The sequence below is a fragment of the Carassius auratus genome, unplaced genomic scaffold (genome assembly GCF_003368295.1).
Source record: "Carassius auratus strain Wakin unplaced genomic scaffold, ASM336829v1 scaf_tig00008595, whole genome shotgun sequence".
NCBI lineage: Eukaryota > Metazoa > Chordata > Actinopteri > Cypriniformes > Cyprinidae > Carassius > Carassius auratus.
Window position 1 is genome coordinate 1 of NW_020523965.1, and position 18,561 is coordinate 18,561.

An 18,561-nucleotide genomic window follows, 5' to 3' on the forward strand; every position below is an offset into this window, starting at 1 on the left:
CGAATGTGATGACCACTACACTAACAGAAACTCCACAGGCTAACGAATAGTGCTTTTTGGAAAATTTTATACTGTGATGTGCCCAAAAAGCAAATAGACAATCTGCGTAAGTCCCACACACAAGAGGACAGAGTTCATTCGGCCTGGAAGTATATGCTGAGTTTCCTGAAACGCTAACCTTAACTTTCCTCGGAATTAAACACTTGCAGCGTGATATCCAAGCTGAAACTGCCTTCCTGTGCTAGTCTCAAACTAACAAACCCAAAGTTTCAAGAGCACAGGAGAAACTCGAAAATGTCTCTTGGTGATTTTTGTTGGTCAAATTGTTAGAGTTTCTCCATTCTTCTTGAAACTCACCACAGGGGTAGCACGTGTCCAGACTAGCATGGGAAAGCAAGTTTTAGCTTGATATCTCTTCAGAAAGCTGAGATGTGGACTTGCCACGTACAATCTACCCTATTGTAAAAAAACAGGCTGTTTGTGGTCAGTCGAATTCCGAGGGTTTTAACACGTCTGGTGCTTCGGGAGTAAGTGAGGAGCCACCTGAACAGGTTTATTGCAGATTCGTTGACCATTGTGTTGAATTTCAAGAAGGTTAGCCATGTGTTAGAAACTGCTACGGCTTGCATCATTTTATCAGGAAATCTCTACACCTGTGTAGAGAAGGGCCTTCGTGATGCAGAGCTGCTGCTCAACAGAGGGCCACTCAGACAATCTCTTTTTCGTGTTCCTCAGAAGAAAGCCACGCAGGCTTGGAATGTCACAGTTGTGGGTTAGGTTTACAGTCTGCAAATACCTTCTATATTTAGCAGCAAACCAAGCAATTCTCCAGTTATCTGCGGGAATCCTCTGTGGCCATTTCTTTTTGCTTTTTTCCCTCTTTCATTTAATATATGTATATTTATATGCTGTACGAAATATTGGATCTTTGAGTGCACCGGCCATCTGTTCATCGAAACTACCAGGTCAAAAGTACAGAGCACTGTCTGCGTGGCTATTACTGGCTGCCTAGTGTGGCTTAATAATTATCTCTACACCTGTGTAGAGAAGGGCCTTCGTGATGCAGAGCTGCTGCTCAACAGAGGGCCACTCAGACAAATCTGTTTTGTCGTGTTTCCTCAGAAGAAAGCCAAGCAGGCTTGGAATGTCACGGTTGTGGGATAGGTTAAGGTCAAACAATGACTGCTCTTTCATTTCTGCATCAACTATACCTTTAGTGACTGTACTCATGCCTCTTGGCCGCAAAGCCTTGGAAGCGTTGATTTCCTCCTCAACAGAAACCCACCTAAACAATTGTGAAAAGAGATGCAGTGTTCCCGCCCAGTTTCGAACTGGGGACCTTTCGCGTGTGAGGCGAACGTGATAACCACTACACTACGGAAACCCACTACCTAAGAAGTCTGAAATCGTTCTGTGCAGGCTCGCAATATGCGCATAAACGTTAAACCTTCTGAAGCCAACTGTCGGCTCAAAGGTGTTTATACATTTCTTCAAAAGAGGACAGCTGTTTCTGCTCGGTTTTGAACCGAGGACCTTTCGCGTGTTAGGCGAATGTGATGACCACTACACTACAGAAACTCCACAGGCTAACGATAGTGCTTTTTGGGGAAAATATTTATACTGTGATGTGCCCAAAAGCAAATAGACAATCTGCGTAAGTCCCACACACAAGAGGACAGAGTTCATTCGGCCTGGCAGTATATGCTGAGTTTCCTGAAACGCTACCCTTAACTTACCTCGGAATTAAACACTTGCAGCGTGATATCAAGCTGAAACCTGCCTTCCTGTGCTAGTCTCAAACTAACAAACCCAAAGTTTCAAGAGCACAGAGAAAACTCGAAAATGTCTCTTGGTGATTTTTGTTGGTCAAATTGTAGAGTTTCTCCATTCTTCTTGAAACTCACCACAGGGGTAGGCACGTGTCCAGACTAGCATGGGAAAGCAAGTTTTAGCTTGATATCTCTTCAGAAAGCTGAGATGTGGACTTGCCACGTACAATCTACCCTATTGTAAAAAAACAGGCTGTTTGTGGTCAGTCGAATTCCGAGGGTTTAACACGTCTGGGTGCTTCGGGAGTAAGTGAGGAGCCACCTGAACAGGTTTATTGGCAGATTTCGTTGACCATTGTGTTGAATTTCAAGAAGGTTTAGCCATGTGTTAGAAACTGCTACGGCTTGCATCAATTTTATCAGGAAATCTCTACACCTGTGTAGAGAAGGGCCTTCGTGATGCAGAGCTGCTGCTCAACAGAGGGCCACTCAGACAAATCTCTTTTTTCGTGTTCCTCAGAAGAAGCCACGCAGGCTTGGAATGTCACAGTTGTGGGTTAGGTTACAGTCTGCAAAATACCTTCTATATTTAGCAGCAAACCAAGCAATTCTCCAGTTATCTGCGGGAATCCTTCTGTGGCCATTTCTTTTTTTGCTTTTTCCCTCTTTCATTTAATATATGTATATTTATATGCTGTACGAAATATTGGATCTTTGAGTGCACCGGCCATCTGTTCATCGAAACTACCAGGTCAAAAGTACAGAGCACTGTCTGCGTGGCTATTACTGCTGCCTAGTGTGGCTTAATAATTATCTCTACACCTGTGTAGAGAAGGGCCTTCGTGATGCAGAGCTGCTGCTCAACAGAGGGCCACTCAGACAAATCTGTTTTGTCGTGTTCCTCAGAAGAAAGCCAAGCAGGCTTGGAATGTCACGGTTGTGGGATAGGTTAAGGTCAAACAATGACTGCTCTTTCATTTCTGCATCAACTATACCTTTAGTGACTGTACTCATGCCTCTTGGCCGCAAAGCCTTGGAAGCGTTGATTTCCTCCTCAACAGAAACCCACCTAAACAATTGTGAAAAGAGATGCAGTGTTCCCGCCCAGTTTCGAACTGGGGACCTTTCGCGTGTGAGGCGAACGTGATAACCACTACACTACGGAAACCCACTACCTAAAGAAGTCTGAAATCGTTCTGTGCAGGCTCGGCAATATGCGCATAAACGTTAAACCTTCTGAAGCCAACTGTCGGCTCAAAGGTGTTTATACATTTCTTCAAAAGAGGACAGCTGTTTCTGCTCGGTTTTGAACCGAGGACCTTTCGCGTGTTAGGCGAATGTGATGACCACAACACTACAGAAACTCCACAGGCTAACGATAGTGCTTTTTGGGAAAATATTTATACTGTGATGTGCCCGAAAGCAAATAGACAATCTGCGTAAGTCCCACACACAAGAGGACAGAGTTCATTCGGCCTGGCAGTATATGCTGAGTTTCCTGAAACGCTACCCTTAACTTACCTCGGAATTAAACACTTGCAGCGTGATATCAAGCTGAAACCTGCCTTCCTGTGCTAGTCTCAAACTAACAAACCCAAAGTTTCAAGAGCACAGGAGAAACTCGAAAATGTCTCTTGGTGATTTTTGTTGGTCAAATTGTAGAGTTTCTCCATTCTTCTTGAAACTCACCACAGGGGTAGCACGTGTCCAGACTAGCATGGGAAAGCAAGTTTTAGCTTGATATCTCTTCAGAAAGCTGAGATGTGGACTTGCCACGTACAATCTACCCTATTGTAAAAAAACAGGCTGTTTGTGGTCAGTCGAATTCCGAGGGTTTAACACGTCTGGGTGCTTCGGGAGTAAGTGAGGAGCCACCTGAACAGGTTTATTGGCAGATTCGTTGACCATTGTGTTGAATTTCAAGAAGGTTAGCCATGTGTTAGAAACTGCTACGGCTTGCATCATTTTATCAGGAAATAACACTCCAGATGGATGTGTTTTAAAGTTCGTCAAGGGGACACACAGACTGCTTGTGGTCACAGTCCTTGTATTACCAGTGGACAGAAGGGCAGTTAGTGGTCACATAGGCGATGAGAGGGACAGATGGGCTGTTTGTGGTGACACAGGTGATTATTTGGCGCGCAGGTGTCTAAGGACGGCCTGCACGTACCCCCTTTTAGGCGCCCCTTGAGGCCCTGCCCTTACTTGATGGCCTAGGCGGAAAAAGACCCTTACACAAGAGGACAGATTTCATTCAGCGTGGCAGTCTACGCAGAGTTCCCTAAAATCTCTTCTTTGGTGTTTCTCAGAAGAAAGCCACGCAGGCTTGGAATGTCACAGTTGTGGGTTAGGTTTAGGTCAAACAATATCTGCTCTTTCATTTCTGCATCAACTTTACCTTTAGTGACTGTATTCATGCCTATTGGCCGCAAAGCCTTGGAAGCGTTGAGTTCCTCCTCAACAGAAACCCACCTGAACGATTTGACCGTGATAACCTCTACACTATTGAAGCCTGCAGCCAAAGAGGTGTCAGATCTTTTCATCGCAAGCATGGTGGAGCGCGAATCAAATTACAGATTCCGTTGCGCTCTTCAGTCTGCAAATACCTTCTATTTTTAGCAGCAAACCAAGCAATTCTCCAGTTATCTGAGGGACAATCTGCGTAAGTCCCACACACAAGAGGACAGAGTTCATTCGGCCTGGCAGTATATGCTGAGTTTCCTGAAACGCTACCCTTAACTTACCTCGGAATTAAACACTTGCAGCGTGATATCAAGCTGAAACCTGCCTTCCTGTGCTAGTCTCAAACTAACAAACCCAAAGTTTCAAGAGCACAGGAGAAACTCGAAAATGTCTCTTGGTGATTTTTGTTGGTCAAATTGTAGAGTTTCTCCATTCTTCTTGAAACTCACCACAGGGGTAGCACGTGTCCAGACTAGCATGGGAAAGCAAGTTTTAGCTTGATATCTCTTCAGAAAGCTGAGATGTGGACTTGCCACGTACAATCTACCCTATTGTAAAAAAACAGGCTGTTTGTGGTCAGTCGAATTCCGAGGGTTTAACACGTCTGGGTGCTTCGGGAGTAAGTGAGGAGCCACCTGAACAGGTTTATTGGCAGATTCGTTGACCATTGTGTTGAATTTCAAGAAGGTTAGCCATGTGTTAGAAACTGCTACGGCTTGCATCATTTTATCAGGAAATCTCTACACCTGTGTAGAGAAGGGCCTTCGTGATGAAGAGATGCTGCTCAACAGAGGGCCACTCAGACAAATCTCTTTTTTCGTGTTCCTCAGAAGAAAGCCACGCAGGCTTGGAATGTCACGGTTGTGGGATAGGTTAAGGTCAAACAATGACTGCTCTTTCATTTCTGCATCAACTATACCTTTAGTGACTGTACTCATGCCTCTTGGCCGCAAAGCCTTGGAAGCGTTGAGTTCCTCCTCAACAGAAACCCACCTAAACAATTGTGAAAAGAGATGCAGTGTTCCCAACCCAGTTTCGAACTGGGGACCTTTCGCGTGTGAGGCGAACGTGATAACCACTACACTACGGAAACCCACTACCTAAAGAAGTCTGAAATCGTTCTGTGCAGGCTCGGCAATATGCGCATAAACGTTAAACCTTCTGAAGCCAACTGTCGGCTCAAAGGTGTTTATACATTTCTTCAAAAGAGGACAGCTGTTTCTGCTCGGTTTTGAACCGAGGACCTTTCGCGTGTTAGGCGAATGTGATGACCACTACACTACAGAAACTCCACAGGCTAATGATAGTGCTTTTTGGGAAAATATTTATACTGTGATGTGCCCGAAAGCAAATAGACAATCTGCGTAAGTCCCACACACAAGAGGACAGAGTTCATTCGGCCTGGCAGTATATGCTGAGTTTCCTGAAACGCTACCCTTAACTTACCTCGGAATTAAACACTTGCAGCGTGATATCAAGCTGAAACCTGCCTTCCTGTGCTAGTCTCAAACTAACAAACCCAAAGTTTCAAGAGCACAGGAGAAACTCGAAAATGTCTCTTGGTGATTTTTGTTGGTCAAATTGTAGAGTTTCTCCATTCTTCTTGAAACTCACCACAGGGGTAGCACGTGTCCAGACTAGCATGGGAAAGCAAGTTTTAGCTTGATATCTCTTCAGAAAGCTGAGATGTGGACTTGCCACGTACAATCTACCCTATTGTAAAAAAACAGGCTGTTTGTGGTCAGTCGAATTCCGAGGGTTTAACACGTCTGGGTGCTTCGGGAGTAAGTGAGGAGCCACCTGAACAGGTTTATTGGCAGATTCGTTGACCATTGTGTTGAATTTCAAGAAGGTTAGCCATGTGTTAGAAACTGCTACGGCTTGCATCATTTTATCAGGAAATCTCTACACCTGTGTAGAGAAGGGCCTTCGTGATGCAGAGCTGCTGCTCAACAGAGGGCCACTCAGACAAATCTCTTTTTTCGTGTTCCTCAGAAGAAAGCCACGCAGGCTTGGAATGTCACGGTTGTGGGATAGGTTAAGGTCAAACAATGACTGCTCTTTCATTTCTGCATCAACTATACCTTTAGTGACTGTACTCATGCCTCTTGGCCGCAAAGCCTTGGAAGCGTTGAGTTCCTCCTCAACAGAAACCCACCTAAACAATTGTGAAAAGAGATGCAGTGTTCCCGCCCAGTTTCGAACTGGGGACCTTTCGCGTGTGAGGCGAACGTGATAACCACTACACTACGGAAACCCACTACCTAAAGAAGTCTGAAATCGTTCTGTGCAGGCTCGGCAATATGCGCATAAACGTTAAACCTTCTGAAGCCAACTGTCGGCTCAAAGGTGTTTATACATTTCTTCAAAAGGGGACAGCTGTTTCTGCTCGGTTTTGAACCGAGGACCTTTCGCGTGTTAGGCGAATGTGATGACCACTACACTACAGAAACTCCACAGGCTAACGATAGTGCTTTTTGGGAAAATATTTATACTGTGATGTGCCCGAAAGCAAATAGACAATCTGCGTAAGTCCCACACACAAGAGGACAGAGTTCATTCGGCCTAGCAGTATATGCTGAGTTTCCTGAAACGCTACCCTTAACTTACCTCGGAATTAAACACTTGCAGCATGATATCAAGCTGAAACCTGCCTTCCTGTGCTAGTCTCAAACTAACAAACCCAAAGTTTCAAGAGCACAGGAGAAACTCGAAAATGTCTCTTGGTGATTTTTGTTGGTCAAATTGTAGAGTTTCTCCATTCTTCTTGAAACTCACCACAGGGGTAGCACGTGTCCAGACTAGCATGGGAAAGCAAGTTTTAGCTTGATATCTCTTCAGAAAGCTGAGATGTGGACTTGCCATGTACAATCTACCCTATTGTAAAAAAACAGGCTGTTTGTGGTCAGTCGAATTCCGAGGGTTTAACACGTCTGGGTGCTTCGGGAGTAAGTGAGGAGCCACCTGAACAGGTTTATTGGCAGATTCGTTGACCATTGTGTTGAATTTCAAGAAGGTTAGCCATGTGTTAGAAACTGCTACGGCTTGCATCATTTTATCAGGAAATAACACTCCAGATGGATGTGTTTTAAAGTTCGTCAAGGGGACACACAGACTGCTTGTGGTCACAGTCTTTGTATTACCAGTGGACAGAAGGGCAGTTAGTGGTCACATAGGCGGTGAGAGGGACAGATGGGCTGTTTGTGGTGACACAGGTGATTATTTGGCGCGCAGGGGTCTAAGGACGGCCTGCCACGTACCCCCTTTTAGGCGCCCCTTGAGGCCCTGCCCTTACTTGATGGCCTAGGCGGAAAAAGACCCTTACACAAGAGGACAGATTTCATTCGGCGTGGCAGTCTACGCAGAGTTCCCTAAAATCTCTTCTTTGGTGTTTCTCAGAAGAAAGCCACGCAGGCTTGGAATGTCACAGTTGTGGGTTAGGTTTAGGTCAAACAATATCTGCTCTTTCATTTCTGCATCAACTTTACCTTTAGTGACTGTATTCATGCCTCTTGGCCGCAAAGCCTTGGAAGCGTTGAGTTCCTCCTCAACAGAAACCCACCTGAACGATTTTGACCGTGATAACCTCTACACTATTGAAGCCTGCAGCCAAAGAGGTGTCAGATCTTTTCATCGCAAGCATGGTGGAGCGCGAATCAAATTACAGATTCCGTTGCGCTCTTCAGTCTGCAAATACCTTCTATTTTTAGCAGCAAACCAAGCAATTCTCCAGTTATCTGAGGGACAATCTGCGTAAGTCCCACACACAAGAGGACAGAGTTCATTCGGCCTGGCAGTATATGCTGAGTTTCCTGAAACGCTACCCTTAACTTACCTCGGAATTAAACACTTGCAGCGTGATATCAAGCTGAAACCTGCCTTCCTGTGCTAGTCTCAAACTAACAAACCCAAAGTTTCAAGAGCACAGGAGAAACTCGAAAATGTCTCTTGGTGATTTTTGTTGGTCAAATTGTAGAGTTTCTCCATTCTTCTTGAAACTCACCACAGGGGTAGCACGTGTCCAGACTAGCATGGGAAAGCAAGTTTTAGCTTGATATCTCTTCAGAAAGCTGAGATGTGGACTTGCCACGTACAATCTACCCTATTGTAAAAAAACAGGCTGTTTGTGGTCAGTCGAATTCCGAGGGTTTAACACGTCTGGGTGCTTCGGGAGTAAGTGAGGAGCCACCTGAACAGGTTTATTGGCAGATTCGTTGACCATTGTGTTGAATTTCAAGAAGGTTAGCCATGTGTTAGAAACTGCTACGGCTTGCATCATTTTATCAGGAAATCTCTACACCTGTGTAGAGAAGGGCCTTCGTGATGCAGAGCTGCTGCTCAACAGAGGGCCACTCAGACAAATCTCTTTTTTCGTGTTCCTCAGAAGAAAGCCACGCAGGCTTGGAATGTCACAGTTGTGGGTTAGGTTACAGTCTGCAAATACCTTCTATATTTAGCAGCAAACCAAGCAATTCTCCAGTTATCTGCGGGAATCCTCTGTGGCCATTTCTTTTTTGCTTTTTTCCCTCTTTCATTTAATATATGTATATTTATATGCTGTACGAAATATTGGATCTTTGAGTGCACCGGCCATCTGTTCATCGAAACTACCAGGTTAAAAGTACAGAGCACTGTCTGCGTGGCTATTACTGCTGCCTAGTGTGGCTTAATAATTATCTCTACACCTGTGTAGAGAAGGGCCTTCGTGATGCAGAGCTGCTGCTCAACAGAGGGCCACTCAGACAAATCTCTTTTTTCGTGTTCCTCAGAAGAAAGCCACGCAGGCTTGGAATGTCACGGTTGTGGGATAGGTTAAGGTCAAACAATGACTGCTCTTTCATTTCTGCATCAACTATACCTTTAGTGACTGTACTCATGGCTCTTGGCCGCAAAGCCTTGGAAGCGTTGAGTTCCTCCTCAACAGAAACCCACCTAAACAATTGTGAAAAGAGATGCAGTGTTCCCGCCCAGTTTCGAACTGGGGACCTTTCGCGTGTGAGGCGAACGTGATAAGCACTACACTACGGAAACCCACTACCTAAAGAAGTCTGAAATCGTTCTGTGCAGGCTCGGCAATATGCGCATAAACGTTAAACCTTCTGAAGCCAACTGTCGGCTCAAAGGTGTTTATACATTTCTTCAAAAGAGGACAGCTGTTTCTGCTCGGTTTTGAACCGAGGACCTTTCGCGTGTTAGGCGAATGTGATGACCACTACACTACAGAAACTCCACAGGCTAACGATAGTGCTTTTTGGGAAAATATTTATACTGTGATGTGCCCAAAAGCAAATAGACAATCTGCGTAAGTCCCACACACAAGAGGACAGAGTTCATTCGGCCTGGCAGTATATGCTGAGTTTCCTGAAACGCTACCCTTAACTTACCTCGGAATTAAACACTTGCAGCGTGATATCAAGCTGAAACCTGCCTTCCTGTGCTAGTCTCAAACTAACAAACCCAAAGTTTCAAGAGCACAGGAGAAACTCGAAAATGTCTCTTGGTGATTTTTGTTGGTCAAATTGTAGAGTTTCTCCATTCTTCTTGAAACTCACCACAGGGGTAGCACGTGTCCAGACTAGCATGGGAAAGCAAGTTTTAGCTTGATATCTCTTCAGAAAGCTGAGATGTGGACTTGCCACGTACAATCTACCCTATTGTAAAAAAACAGGCTGTTTGTGGTCAGTCGAATTCCGAGGGTTTAACACGTCTGGGTGCTTCGGGAGTAAGTGAGGAGCCACCTGAACAGGTTTATTGGCAGATTCGTTGACCATTGTGTTGAATTTCAAGAAGGTTAGCCATGTGTTAGAAACTGCTACGGCTTGCATCATTTTATCAGGAAATCTCTACACCTGTGTAGAGAAGGGCCTTCGTGATGCAGAGCTGCTGCTCAACAGAGGGCCACTCAGACAAATCTCTTTTTTCGTGTTCCTCAGAAGAAAGCCACGCAGGCTTGGAATGTCACAGTTGTGGGTTAGGTTACAGTCTGCAAATACCTTCTATATTTAGCAGCAAACCAAGCAATTCTCCAGTTATCTGCGGGAATCCTCTGTGGCCATTTCTTTTTTGCTTTTTTCCCTCTTTCATTTAATATATGTATATTTATATGCTGTACGAAATATTGGATCTTTGAGTGCACCGGCCATCTGTTCATCGAAACTACCAGGTCAAAAGTACAGAGCACTGTCTGCGTGGCTATTACTGCTGCCTAGTGTGGCTTAATATTTATCTCTACACCTGTGTAGAGAAGGGCCTTCGTGATGCAGAGCTGCTGCTCAACAGAGGGCCACTCAGACAAATCTGTTTTGTCGTGTTCCTCAGAAGAAAGCCAAGCAGGCTTGGAATGTCACGGTTGTGGGATAGGTTAAGGTCAAACAATGACTGCTCTTTCATTTCTGCATCAACTATACCTTTAGTGACTGTACTCATGCCTCTTGGCCGCAAAGCCTTGGAAGCGTTGATTTCCTCCTCAACAGAAACCCACCTAAACAATTGTGAAAAGAGATGCAGTGTTCCCGCCCAGTTTCGAACTGGGGACCTTTCGCGTGTGAGGCGAACGTGATAACCACTACACTACGGAAACCCACTACCTAAAGAAGTCTGAAATCGTTCTGTGCAGGCTCGGCAATATGCGCATAAACGTTAAACCTTCTGAAGCCAACTGTCGGCTCAAAGGTGTTTATACATTTCTTCAAAAGAGGACAGCTGTTTCTGCTCGGTTTTGAACCGAGGACCTTTCGCGTGTTAGGCGAATGTGATGACCACAACACTACAGAAACTCCACAGGCTAACGATAGTGCTTTTTGGGAAAATATTTATACTGTGATGTGCCCGAAAGCAAATAGACAATCTGCGTAAGTCCCACACACAAGAGGACAGAGTTCATTCGGCCTGGCAGTATATGCTGAGTTTCCTGAAACGCTACCCTTAACTTACCTCGGAATTAAACACTTGCAGCGTGATATCAAGCTGAAACCTGCCTTCCTGTGCTAGTCTCAAACTAACAAACCCAAAGTTTCAAGAGCACAGGAGAAACTCGAAAATGTCTCTTGGTGATTTTTGTTGGTCAAATTGTAGAGTTTCTCCATTCTTCTTGAAACTCACCACAGGGGTAGCACGTGTCCAGACTAGCATGGGAAAGCAAGTTTTAGCTTGATATCTCTTCAGAAAGCTGAGATGTGGACTTGCCACGTACAATCTACCCTATTGTAAAAAAACAGGCTGTTTGTGGTCAGTCGAATTCCGAGGGTTTAACACGTCTGGGTGCTTCGGGAGTAAGTGAGGAGCCACCTGAACAGGTTTATTGGCAGATTCGTTGACCATTGTGTTGAATTTCAAGAAGGTTAGCCATGTGTTAGAAACTGCTACGGCTTGCATCATTTTATCAGGAAATAACACTCCAGATGGATGTGTTTTAAAGTTCGTCAAGGGGACACACAGACTGCTTGTGGTCACAGTCTTTGTATTACCAGTGGACAGAAGGGCAGTTAGTGGTCACATAGGCGATGAGAGGGACAGATGGGCTGTTTGTGGTGACACAGGTGATTATTTGGCGCGCAGGTGTCTAAGGACGGCCTGCCACGTACCCCCTTTTAGGCGCCCTTTGAGGCCCTGCCCTTACTTGATGGCCTAGGCGGAAAAAGACCCTTACACAAGAGGACAGATTTCATTCAGCGTGGCAGTCTACGCAGAGTTCCCTAAAATCTCTTCTTTGGTGTTTCTCAGAAGAAAGCCACGCAGGCTTGGAATGTCACAGTTGTGGGTTAGGTTTAGGTCAAACAATATCTGCTCTTTCATTTCTGCATCAACTTTACCTTTAGTGACTGTATTCATGCCTATTGGCCGCAAAGCCTTGGAAGCGTTGAGTTCCTCCTCAACAGAAACCCACCTGAACGATTTTGACCGTGATAACCTCTACACTATTGAAGCCTGCAGCCAAAGAGGTGTCAGATCTTTTCATCGCAAGCATGGTGGAGCGCGAATCAAATTACAGATTCCGTTGCGCTCTTCAGTCTGCAAATACCTTCTATTTTTAGCAGCAAACCAAGCAATTCTCCAGTTATCTGAGGGACAATCTGCGTAAGTCCCACACACAAGAGGACAGAGTTCATTCGGCCTGGCAGTATATGCTGAGTTTCCTGAAACGCTACCCTTAACTTACCTCGGAATTAAACACTTGCAGCGTGATATCAAGCTGAAACCTGCCTTCCTGTGCTAGTCTCAAACTAACAAACCCAAAGTTTCAAGAGCACAGGAGAAACTCGAAAATGTCTCTTGGTGATTTTTGTTGGTCAAATTGTAGAGTTTCTCCATTCTTCTTGAAACTCACCACAGGGGTAGCACGTGTCCAGACTAGCATGGGAAAGCAAGTTTTAGCTTGATATCTCTTCAGAAAGCTGAGATGTGGACTTGCCACGTACAATCTACCCTATTGTAAAAAAACAGGCTGTTTGTGGTCAGTCGAATTCCGAGGGTTTAACACGTCTGGGTGCTTCGGGAGTAAGTGAGGAGCCACCTGAACAGGTTTATTGGCAGATTCGTTGACCATTGTGTTGAATTTCAAGAAGGTTAGCCATGTGTTAGAAACTGCTACGGCTTGCATCATTTTATCAGGAAATCTCTACACCTGTGTAGAGAAGGGCCTTCGTGATGAAGAGATGCTGCTCAACAGAGGGCCACTCAGACAAATCTCTTTTTTCGTGTTCCTCAGAAGAAAGCCACGCAGGCTTGGAATGTCACGGTTGTGGGATAGGTTAAGGTCAAACAATGACTGCTCTTTCATTTCTGCATCAACTATACCTTTAGTGACTGTACTCATGCCTCTTGGCCGCAAAGCCTTGGAAGCGTTGAGTTCCTCCTCAACAGAAACCCACCTAAACAATTGTGAAAAGAGATGCAGTGTTCCCGCCCAGTTTCGAACTGGGGACCTTTCGCGTGTGAGGCGAACGTGATAACCACTACACTACGGAAACCCACTACCTAAAGAAGTCTGAAATCGTTCTGTGCAGGCTCGGCAATATGCGCATAAACGTTAAACCTTCTGAAGCCAACTGTCGGCTCAAAGGTGTTTATACATTTCTTCAAAAGAGGACAGCTGTTTCTGCTCGGTTTTGAACCGAGGACCTTTCGCGTGTTAGGCGAATGTGATGACCACTACACTACAGAAACTCCACAGGCTAATGATAGTGCTTTTTGGGAAAATATTTATACTGTGATGTGCCCGAAAGCAAATAGACAATCTGCGTAAGTCCCACACACAAGAGGACAGAGTTCATTCGGCCTGGCAGTATATGCTGAGTTTCCTGAAACGCTACCCTTAACTTACCTCGGAATTAAACACTTGCAGCGTGATATCAAGCTGAAACCTGCCTTCCTGTGCTAGTCTCAAACTAACAAACCCAAAGTTTCAAGAGCACAGGAGAAACTCGAAAATGTCTCTTGGTGATTTTTGTTGGTCAAATTGTAGAGTTTCTCCATTCTTCTTGAAACTCACCACAGGGGTAGCACGTGTCCAGACTAGCATGGGAAAGCAAGTTTTAGCTTGATATCTCTTCAGAAAGCTGAGATGTGGACTTGCCACGTACAATCTACCCTATTGTAAAAAAACAGGCTGTTTGTGGTCAGTCGAATTCCGAGGGTTTAACACGTCTGGGTGCTTCGGGAGTAAGTGAGGAGCCACCTGAACAGGTTTATTGGCAGATTCGTTGACCATTGTGTTGAATTTCAAGAAGGTTAGCCATGTGTTAGAAACTGCTACGGCTTGCATCATTTTATCAGGAAATCTCTACACCTGTGTAGAGAAGGGCCTTCGTGATGAAGAGATGCTGCTCAACAGAGGGCCACTCAGACAAATCTCTTTTTTCGTGTTCCTCAGAAGAAAGCCACGCAGGCTTGGAATGTCACGGTTGTGGGATAGGTTAAGGTCAAACAATGACTGCTCTTTCATTTCTGCATCAACTATACCTTTAGTGACTGTACTCATGCCTCTTGGCCGCAAAGCCTTGGAAGCGTTGAGTTCCTCCTCAACAGAAACCCACCTAAACAATTGTGAAAAGAGATGCAGTGTTCCCGCCCAGTTTCGAACTGGGGACCTTTCGCGTGTGAGGCGAACGTGATAACCACTACACTACGGAAACCCACTACCTAAAGAAGTCTGAAATCGTTCTGTGCAGGCTCGGCAATATGCGCATAAACGTTAAACCTTCTGAAGCCAACTGTCGGCTCAAAGGTGTTTATACATTTCTTCAAAAGAGGACAGCTGTTTCTGCTCGGTTTTGAACCGAGGACCTTTCGCGTGTTAGGCGAATGTGATGACCACTACACTACAGAAACTCCACAGGCTAACGATAGTGCTTTTTGGGAAAATATTTATACTGTGATGTGCCCGAAAGCAAATAGACAATCTGCGTAAGTCCCACACACAAGAGGACAGAGTTCATTCGGCCTGGCAGTATATGCTGAGTTTCCTGAAACGCTACCCTTAACTTACCTCGGAATTAAACACTTGCAGCGTGATATCAAGCTGAAACCTGCCTTCCTGTGCTAGTCTCAAACTAACAAACCCAAAGTTTCAAGAGCACAGGAGAAACTCGAAAATGTCTCTTGGTGATTTTTGTTGGTCAAATTGTAGAGTTTCTCCATTCTTCTTGAAACTCACCACAGGGGTAGCACGTGTCCAGACTAGCATGGGAAAGCAAGTTTTAGCTTGATATCTCTTCAGAAAGCTGAGATGTGGACTTGCCACGTACAATCTACCCTATTGTAAAAAAACAGGCTGTTTGTGGTCAGTCGAATTCCGAGGGTTTAACACGTCTGGGTGCTTCGGGAGTAAGTGAGGAGCCACCTGAACAGGTTTATTGGCAGATTCGTTGACCATTGTGTTGAATTTCAAGAAGGTTAGCCATGTGTTAGAAACTGCTACGGCTTGCATCATTTTATCAGGAAATCTCTACACCTGTGTAGAGAAGGGCCTTCGTGATGCAGAGCTGCTGCTCAACAGAGGGCCACTCAGACAAATCTCTTTTTTCGTGTTCCTCAGAAGAAAGCCACGCAGGCTTGGAATGTCACGGTTGTGGGATAGGTTAAGGTCAAACAATGACTGCTCTTTCATTTCTGCATCAACTATACCTTTAGTGACTGTACTCATGCCTCTTGGCCGCAAAGCCTTGGAAGCGTTGAGTTCCTCCTCAACAGAAACCCACCTAAACAATTGTGAAAAGAGATGCAGTGTTCCCGCCCAGTTTCGAACTGGGGACCTTTCGCGTGTGAGGCGAACGTGATAACCACTACACTACGGAAACCCACTACCTAAAGAAGTCTGAAATCGTTCTGTGCAGGCTCGGCAATATGCGCATAAACGTTAAACCTTCTGAAGCCAACTGTCGGCTCAAAGGTGTTTATACATTTCTTCAAAAGAGGACAGCTGTTTCTGCTCGGTTTTGAACCGAGGACCTTTCGCGTGTTAGGCGAATGTGATGACCACTACACTACAGAAACTCCACAGGCTAACGATAGTGCTTTTTGGGAAAATATTTATACTGTGATGTGCCCGAAAGCAAATAGACAATCTGCGTAAGTCCCACACACAAGAGGACAGAGTTCATTCGGCCTGGCAGTATATGCTGAGTTTCCTGAAACGCTACCCTTAACTTACCTCGGAATTAAACACTTGCAGCGTGATATCAAGCTGAAACCTGCCTTCCTGTGCTAGTCTCAAACTAACAAACCCAAAGTTTCAAGAGCACAGGAGAAACTCGAAAATGTCTCTTGGTGATTTTTGTTGGTCAAATTGTAGAGTTTCTCCATTCTTCTTGAAACTCACCACAGGGGTAGCACGTGTCCAGACTAGCATGGGAAAGCAAGTTTTAGCTTGATATCTCTTCAGAAAGCTGAGATGTGGACTTGCCACGTACAATCTACCCTATTGTAAAAAAACAGGCTGTTTGTGGTCAGTCGAATTCCGAGGGTTTAACACGTCTGGGTGCTTCGGGAGTAAGTGAGGAGCCACCTGAACAGGTTTATTGGCAGATTCGTTGACCATTGTGTTGAATTTCAAGAAGGTTAGCCATGTGTTAGAAACTGCTACGGCTTGCATCATTTTATCAGGAAATCTCTACACCTGTGTAGAGAAGGGCCTTCGTGATGAAGAGATGCTGCTCAACAGAGGGCCACTCAGACAAATCTCTTTTTTCGTGTTCCTCAGAAGAAAGCCACGCAGGCTTGGAATGTCACGGTTGTGGGATAGGTTAAGGTCAAACAATGACTGCTCTTTCATTTCTGCATCAACTATACCTTTAGTGACTGTACTCATGCCTCTTGGCCGCAAAGCCTTGGAAGCGTTGAGTTCCTCCTCAACAGAAACCCACCTAAACAATTGTGAAAAGAGATGCAGTGTTCCCGCCCAGTTTCGAACTGGGGACCTTTCGCGTGTGAGGCGAACGTGATAACCACTACACTACGGAAACCCACTACCTAAAGAAGTCTGAAATCGTTCTGTGCAGGCTCGGCAATATGCGCATAAACGTTAAACCTTCTGAAGCCAACTGTCGGCTCAAAGGTGTTTATACATTTCTTCAAAAGAGGACAGCTGTTTCTGCTCGGTTTTGAACCGAGGACCTTTCGCGTGTTAGGCGAATGTGATGACCACTACACTACAGAAACTCCACAGGCTAACGATAGTGCTTTTTGGGAAAATATTTATACTGTGATGTGCCCGAAAGCAAATAGACAATCTGCGTAAGTCCCACACACAAGAGGACAGAGTTCATTCGGCCTGGCAGTATATGCTGAGTTTCCTGAAACGCTACCCTTAACTTACCTCGGAATTAAACACTTGCAGCGTGATATCAAGCTGAAACCTGCCTTCCTGTGCTAGTCTCAAACTAACAAACCCAAAGTTTCAAGAGCACAGGAGAAACTCGAAAATGTCTCTTGGTGATTTTTGTTGGTCAAATTGTAGAGTTTCTCCATTCTTCTTGAAACTCACCACAGGGGTAGCACGTGTCCAGACTAGCATGGGAAAGCAAGTTTTAGCTTGATATCTCTTCAGAAAGCTGAGATGTGGACTTGCCACGTACAATCTACCCTATTGTAAAAAAACAGGCTGTTTGTGGTCAGTCGAATTCCGAGGGTTTAACACGTCTGGGTGCTTCGGGAGTAAGTGAGGAGCCACCTGAACAGGTTTATTGGCAGATTCGTTGACCATTGTGTTGAATTTCAAGAAGGTTAGCCATGTGTTAGAAACTGCTACGGCTTGCATCATTTTATCAGGAAATCTCTACACCTGTGTAGAGAAGGGCCTTCGTGATGCAGAGCTGCTGCTCAACAGAGGGCCACTCAGACAAATCTCTTTTTTCGTGTTCCTCAGAAGAAAGCCACGCAGGCTTGGAATGTCACGGTTGTGGGATAGGTTAAGGTCAAACAATGACTGCTCTTTCATTTCTGCATCAACTATACCTTTAGTGACTGTACTCATGCCTCTTGGCCGCAAAGCCTTGGAAGCGTTGAGTTCCTCCTCAACAGAAACCCACCTAAACAATTGTGAAAAGAGATGCAGTGTTCCCGCCCAGTTTCGAACTGGGGACCTTTCGCGTGTGAGGCGAACGTGATAACCACTACACTACGGAAACCCACTACCTAAAGAAGTCTGAAATCGTTCTGTGCAGGCTCGGCAATATGCGCATAAACGTTAAACCTTCTGAAGCCAACTGTCGGCTCAAAGGTGTTTATACATTTCTTCAAAAGAGGACAGCTGTTTTGCTCGGTTTGAACCGAGGACCTTTCGCGTGTTAGGCGAATGTGATGACCACTACACTACAGAAACTCCACAGGCTAACGATAGTGCTTTTTGGGAAAATATTTATACTGTGATGTGCCCGAAAGCAAATAGACAATCTGCGTAAGTCCCACACACAAGAGGACAGAGTTCATTCGGCCTGGCAGTATATGCTGAGTTTCCTGAAACGCTACCCTTAACTTACCTCGGAATTAAACACTTGCAGCGTGATATCAAGCTGAAACCTGCCTTCCTGTGCTAGTCTCAAACTAACAAACCCAAAGTTTCAAGAGCACAGGAGAAACTCGAAAATGTCTCTTGGTGATTTTTGTTGGTCAAATTGTAGAGTTTCTCCATTCTTCTTGAAACTCACCACAGGGGTAGCACGTGTCCAGACTAGCATGGGAAAGCAAGTTTTAGCTTGATATCTCTTCAGAAAGCTGAGATGTGGACTTGCCACGTACAATCTACCCTATTGTAAAAAAACAGGCTGTTTGTGGTCAGTCGAATTCCGAGGGTTTAACACGTCTGGGTGCTTCGGGAGTAAGTGAGGAGCCA

At 45.1% G+C, this 18,561-nt stretch overlaps 17 non-coding genes across 17 annotated transcripts; all 17 read right to left on the reverse strand.

The window, feature by feature from the left end:
• Positions 1-1,311: 1,311 nt before the first annotated feature.
• trnav-cac (transfer RNA valine (anticodon CAC)) lies at positions 1,312-1,384 on the reverse strand. Its single transcript has one exon. It is a non-coding gene; the product is annotated as a tRNA-Val (tRNA).
• A 121-nt stretch (positions 1,385-1,505) lies between these two features.
• On the reverse strand, positions 1,506-1,578 carry trnav-aac (transfer RNA valine (anticodon AAC)). Its single transcript has one exon. It is a non-coding gene; the product is annotated as a tRNA-Val (tRNA).
• A 1,286-nt stretch (positions 1,579-2,864) lies between these two features.
• trnav-cac (transfer RNA valine (anticodon CAC)) lies at positions 2,865-2,937 on the reverse strand. The gene has a single exon. It is a non-coding gene; the product is annotated as a tRNA-Val (tRNA).
• Positions 2,938-5,448: 2,511 nt separating this feature from the next.
• Positions 5,449-5,521, reverse strand: trnav-aac (transfer RNA valine (anticodon AAC)). The gene has a single exon. It is a non-coding gene; the product is annotated as a tRNA-Val (tRNA).
• An 895-nt stretch (positions 5,522-6,416) lies between these two features.
• Positions 6,417-6,489, reverse strand: trnav-cac (transfer RNA valine (anticodon CAC)). The gene has a single exon. It is a non-coding gene; the product is annotated as a tRNA-Val (tRNA).
• A 123-nt stretch (positions 6,490-6,612) lies between these two features.
• On the reverse strand, positions 6,613-6,685 carry trnav-aac (transfer RNA valine (anticodon AAC)). Its single transcript has one exon. It is a non-coding gene; the product is annotated as a tRNA-Val (tRNA).
• A 2,701-nt stretch (positions 6,686-9,386) lies between these two features.
• Positions 9,387-9,459, reverse strand: trnav-aac (transfer RNA valine (anticodon AAC)). The gene has a single exon. It is a non-coding gene; the product is annotated as a tRNA-Val (tRNA).
• A 1,280-nt stretch (positions 9,460-10,739) lies between these two features.
• trnav-cac (transfer RNA valine (anticodon CAC)) lies at positions 10,740-10,812 on the reverse strand. The gene has a single exon. It is a non-coding gene; the product is annotated as a tRNA-Val (tRNA).
• A 2,316-nt stretch (positions 10,813-13,128) lies between these two features.
• On the reverse strand, positions 13,129-13,201 carry trnav-cac (transfer RNA valine (anticodon CAC)). The gene has a single exon. It is a non-coding gene; the product is annotated as a tRNA-Val (tRNA).
• A 123-nt stretch (positions 13,202-13,324) lies between these two features.
• On the reverse strand, positions 13,325-13,397 carry trnav-aac (transfer RNA valine (anticodon AAC)). Its single transcript has one exon. It is a non-coding gene; the product is annotated as a tRNA-Val (tRNA).
• Positions 13,398-14,292: 895 nt separating this feature from the next.
• trnav-cac (transfer RNA valine (anticodon CAC)) lies at positions 14,293-14,365 on the reverse strand. The gene has a single exon. It is a non-coding gene; the product is annotated as a tRNA-Val (tRNA).
• Positions 14,366-14,488: 123 nt separating this feature from the next.
• trnav-aac (transfer RNA valine (anticodon AAC)) lies at positions 14,489-14,561 on the reverse strand. Its single transcript has one exon. It is a non-coding gene; the product is annotated as a tRNA-Val (tRNA).
• Positions 14,562-15,456: 895 nt separating this feature from the next.
• Positions 15,457-15,529, reverse strand: trnav-cac (transfer RNA valine (anticodon CAC)). The gene has a single exon. It is a non-coding gene; the product is annotated as a tRNA-Val (tRNA).
• Positions 15,530-15,652: 123 nt separating this feature from the next.
• On the reverse strand, positions 15,653-15,725 carry trnav-aac (transfer RNA valine (anticodon AAC)). Its single transcript has one exon. It is a non-coding gene; the product is annotated as a tRNA-Val (tRNA).
• Positions 15,726-16,620: 895 nt separating this feature from the next.
• On the reverse strand, positions 16,621-16,693 carry trnav-cac (transfer RNA valine (anticodon CAC)). The gene has a single exon. It is a non-coding gene; the product is annotated as a tRNA-Val (tRNA).
• Positions 16,694-16,816: 123 nt separating this feature from the next.
• On the reverse strand, positions 16,817-16,889 carry trnav-aac (transfer RNA valine (anticodon AAC)). The gene has a single exon. It is a non-coding gene; the product is annotated as a tRNA-Val (tRNA).
• Positions 16,890-17,784: 895 nt separating this feature from the next.
• On the reverse strand, positions 17,785-17,857 carry trnav-cac (transfer RNA valine (anticodon CAC)). The gene has a single exon. It is a non-coding gene; the product is annotated as a tRNA-Val (tRNA).
• Positions 17,858-18,561: the final 704 nt, after the last annotated feature.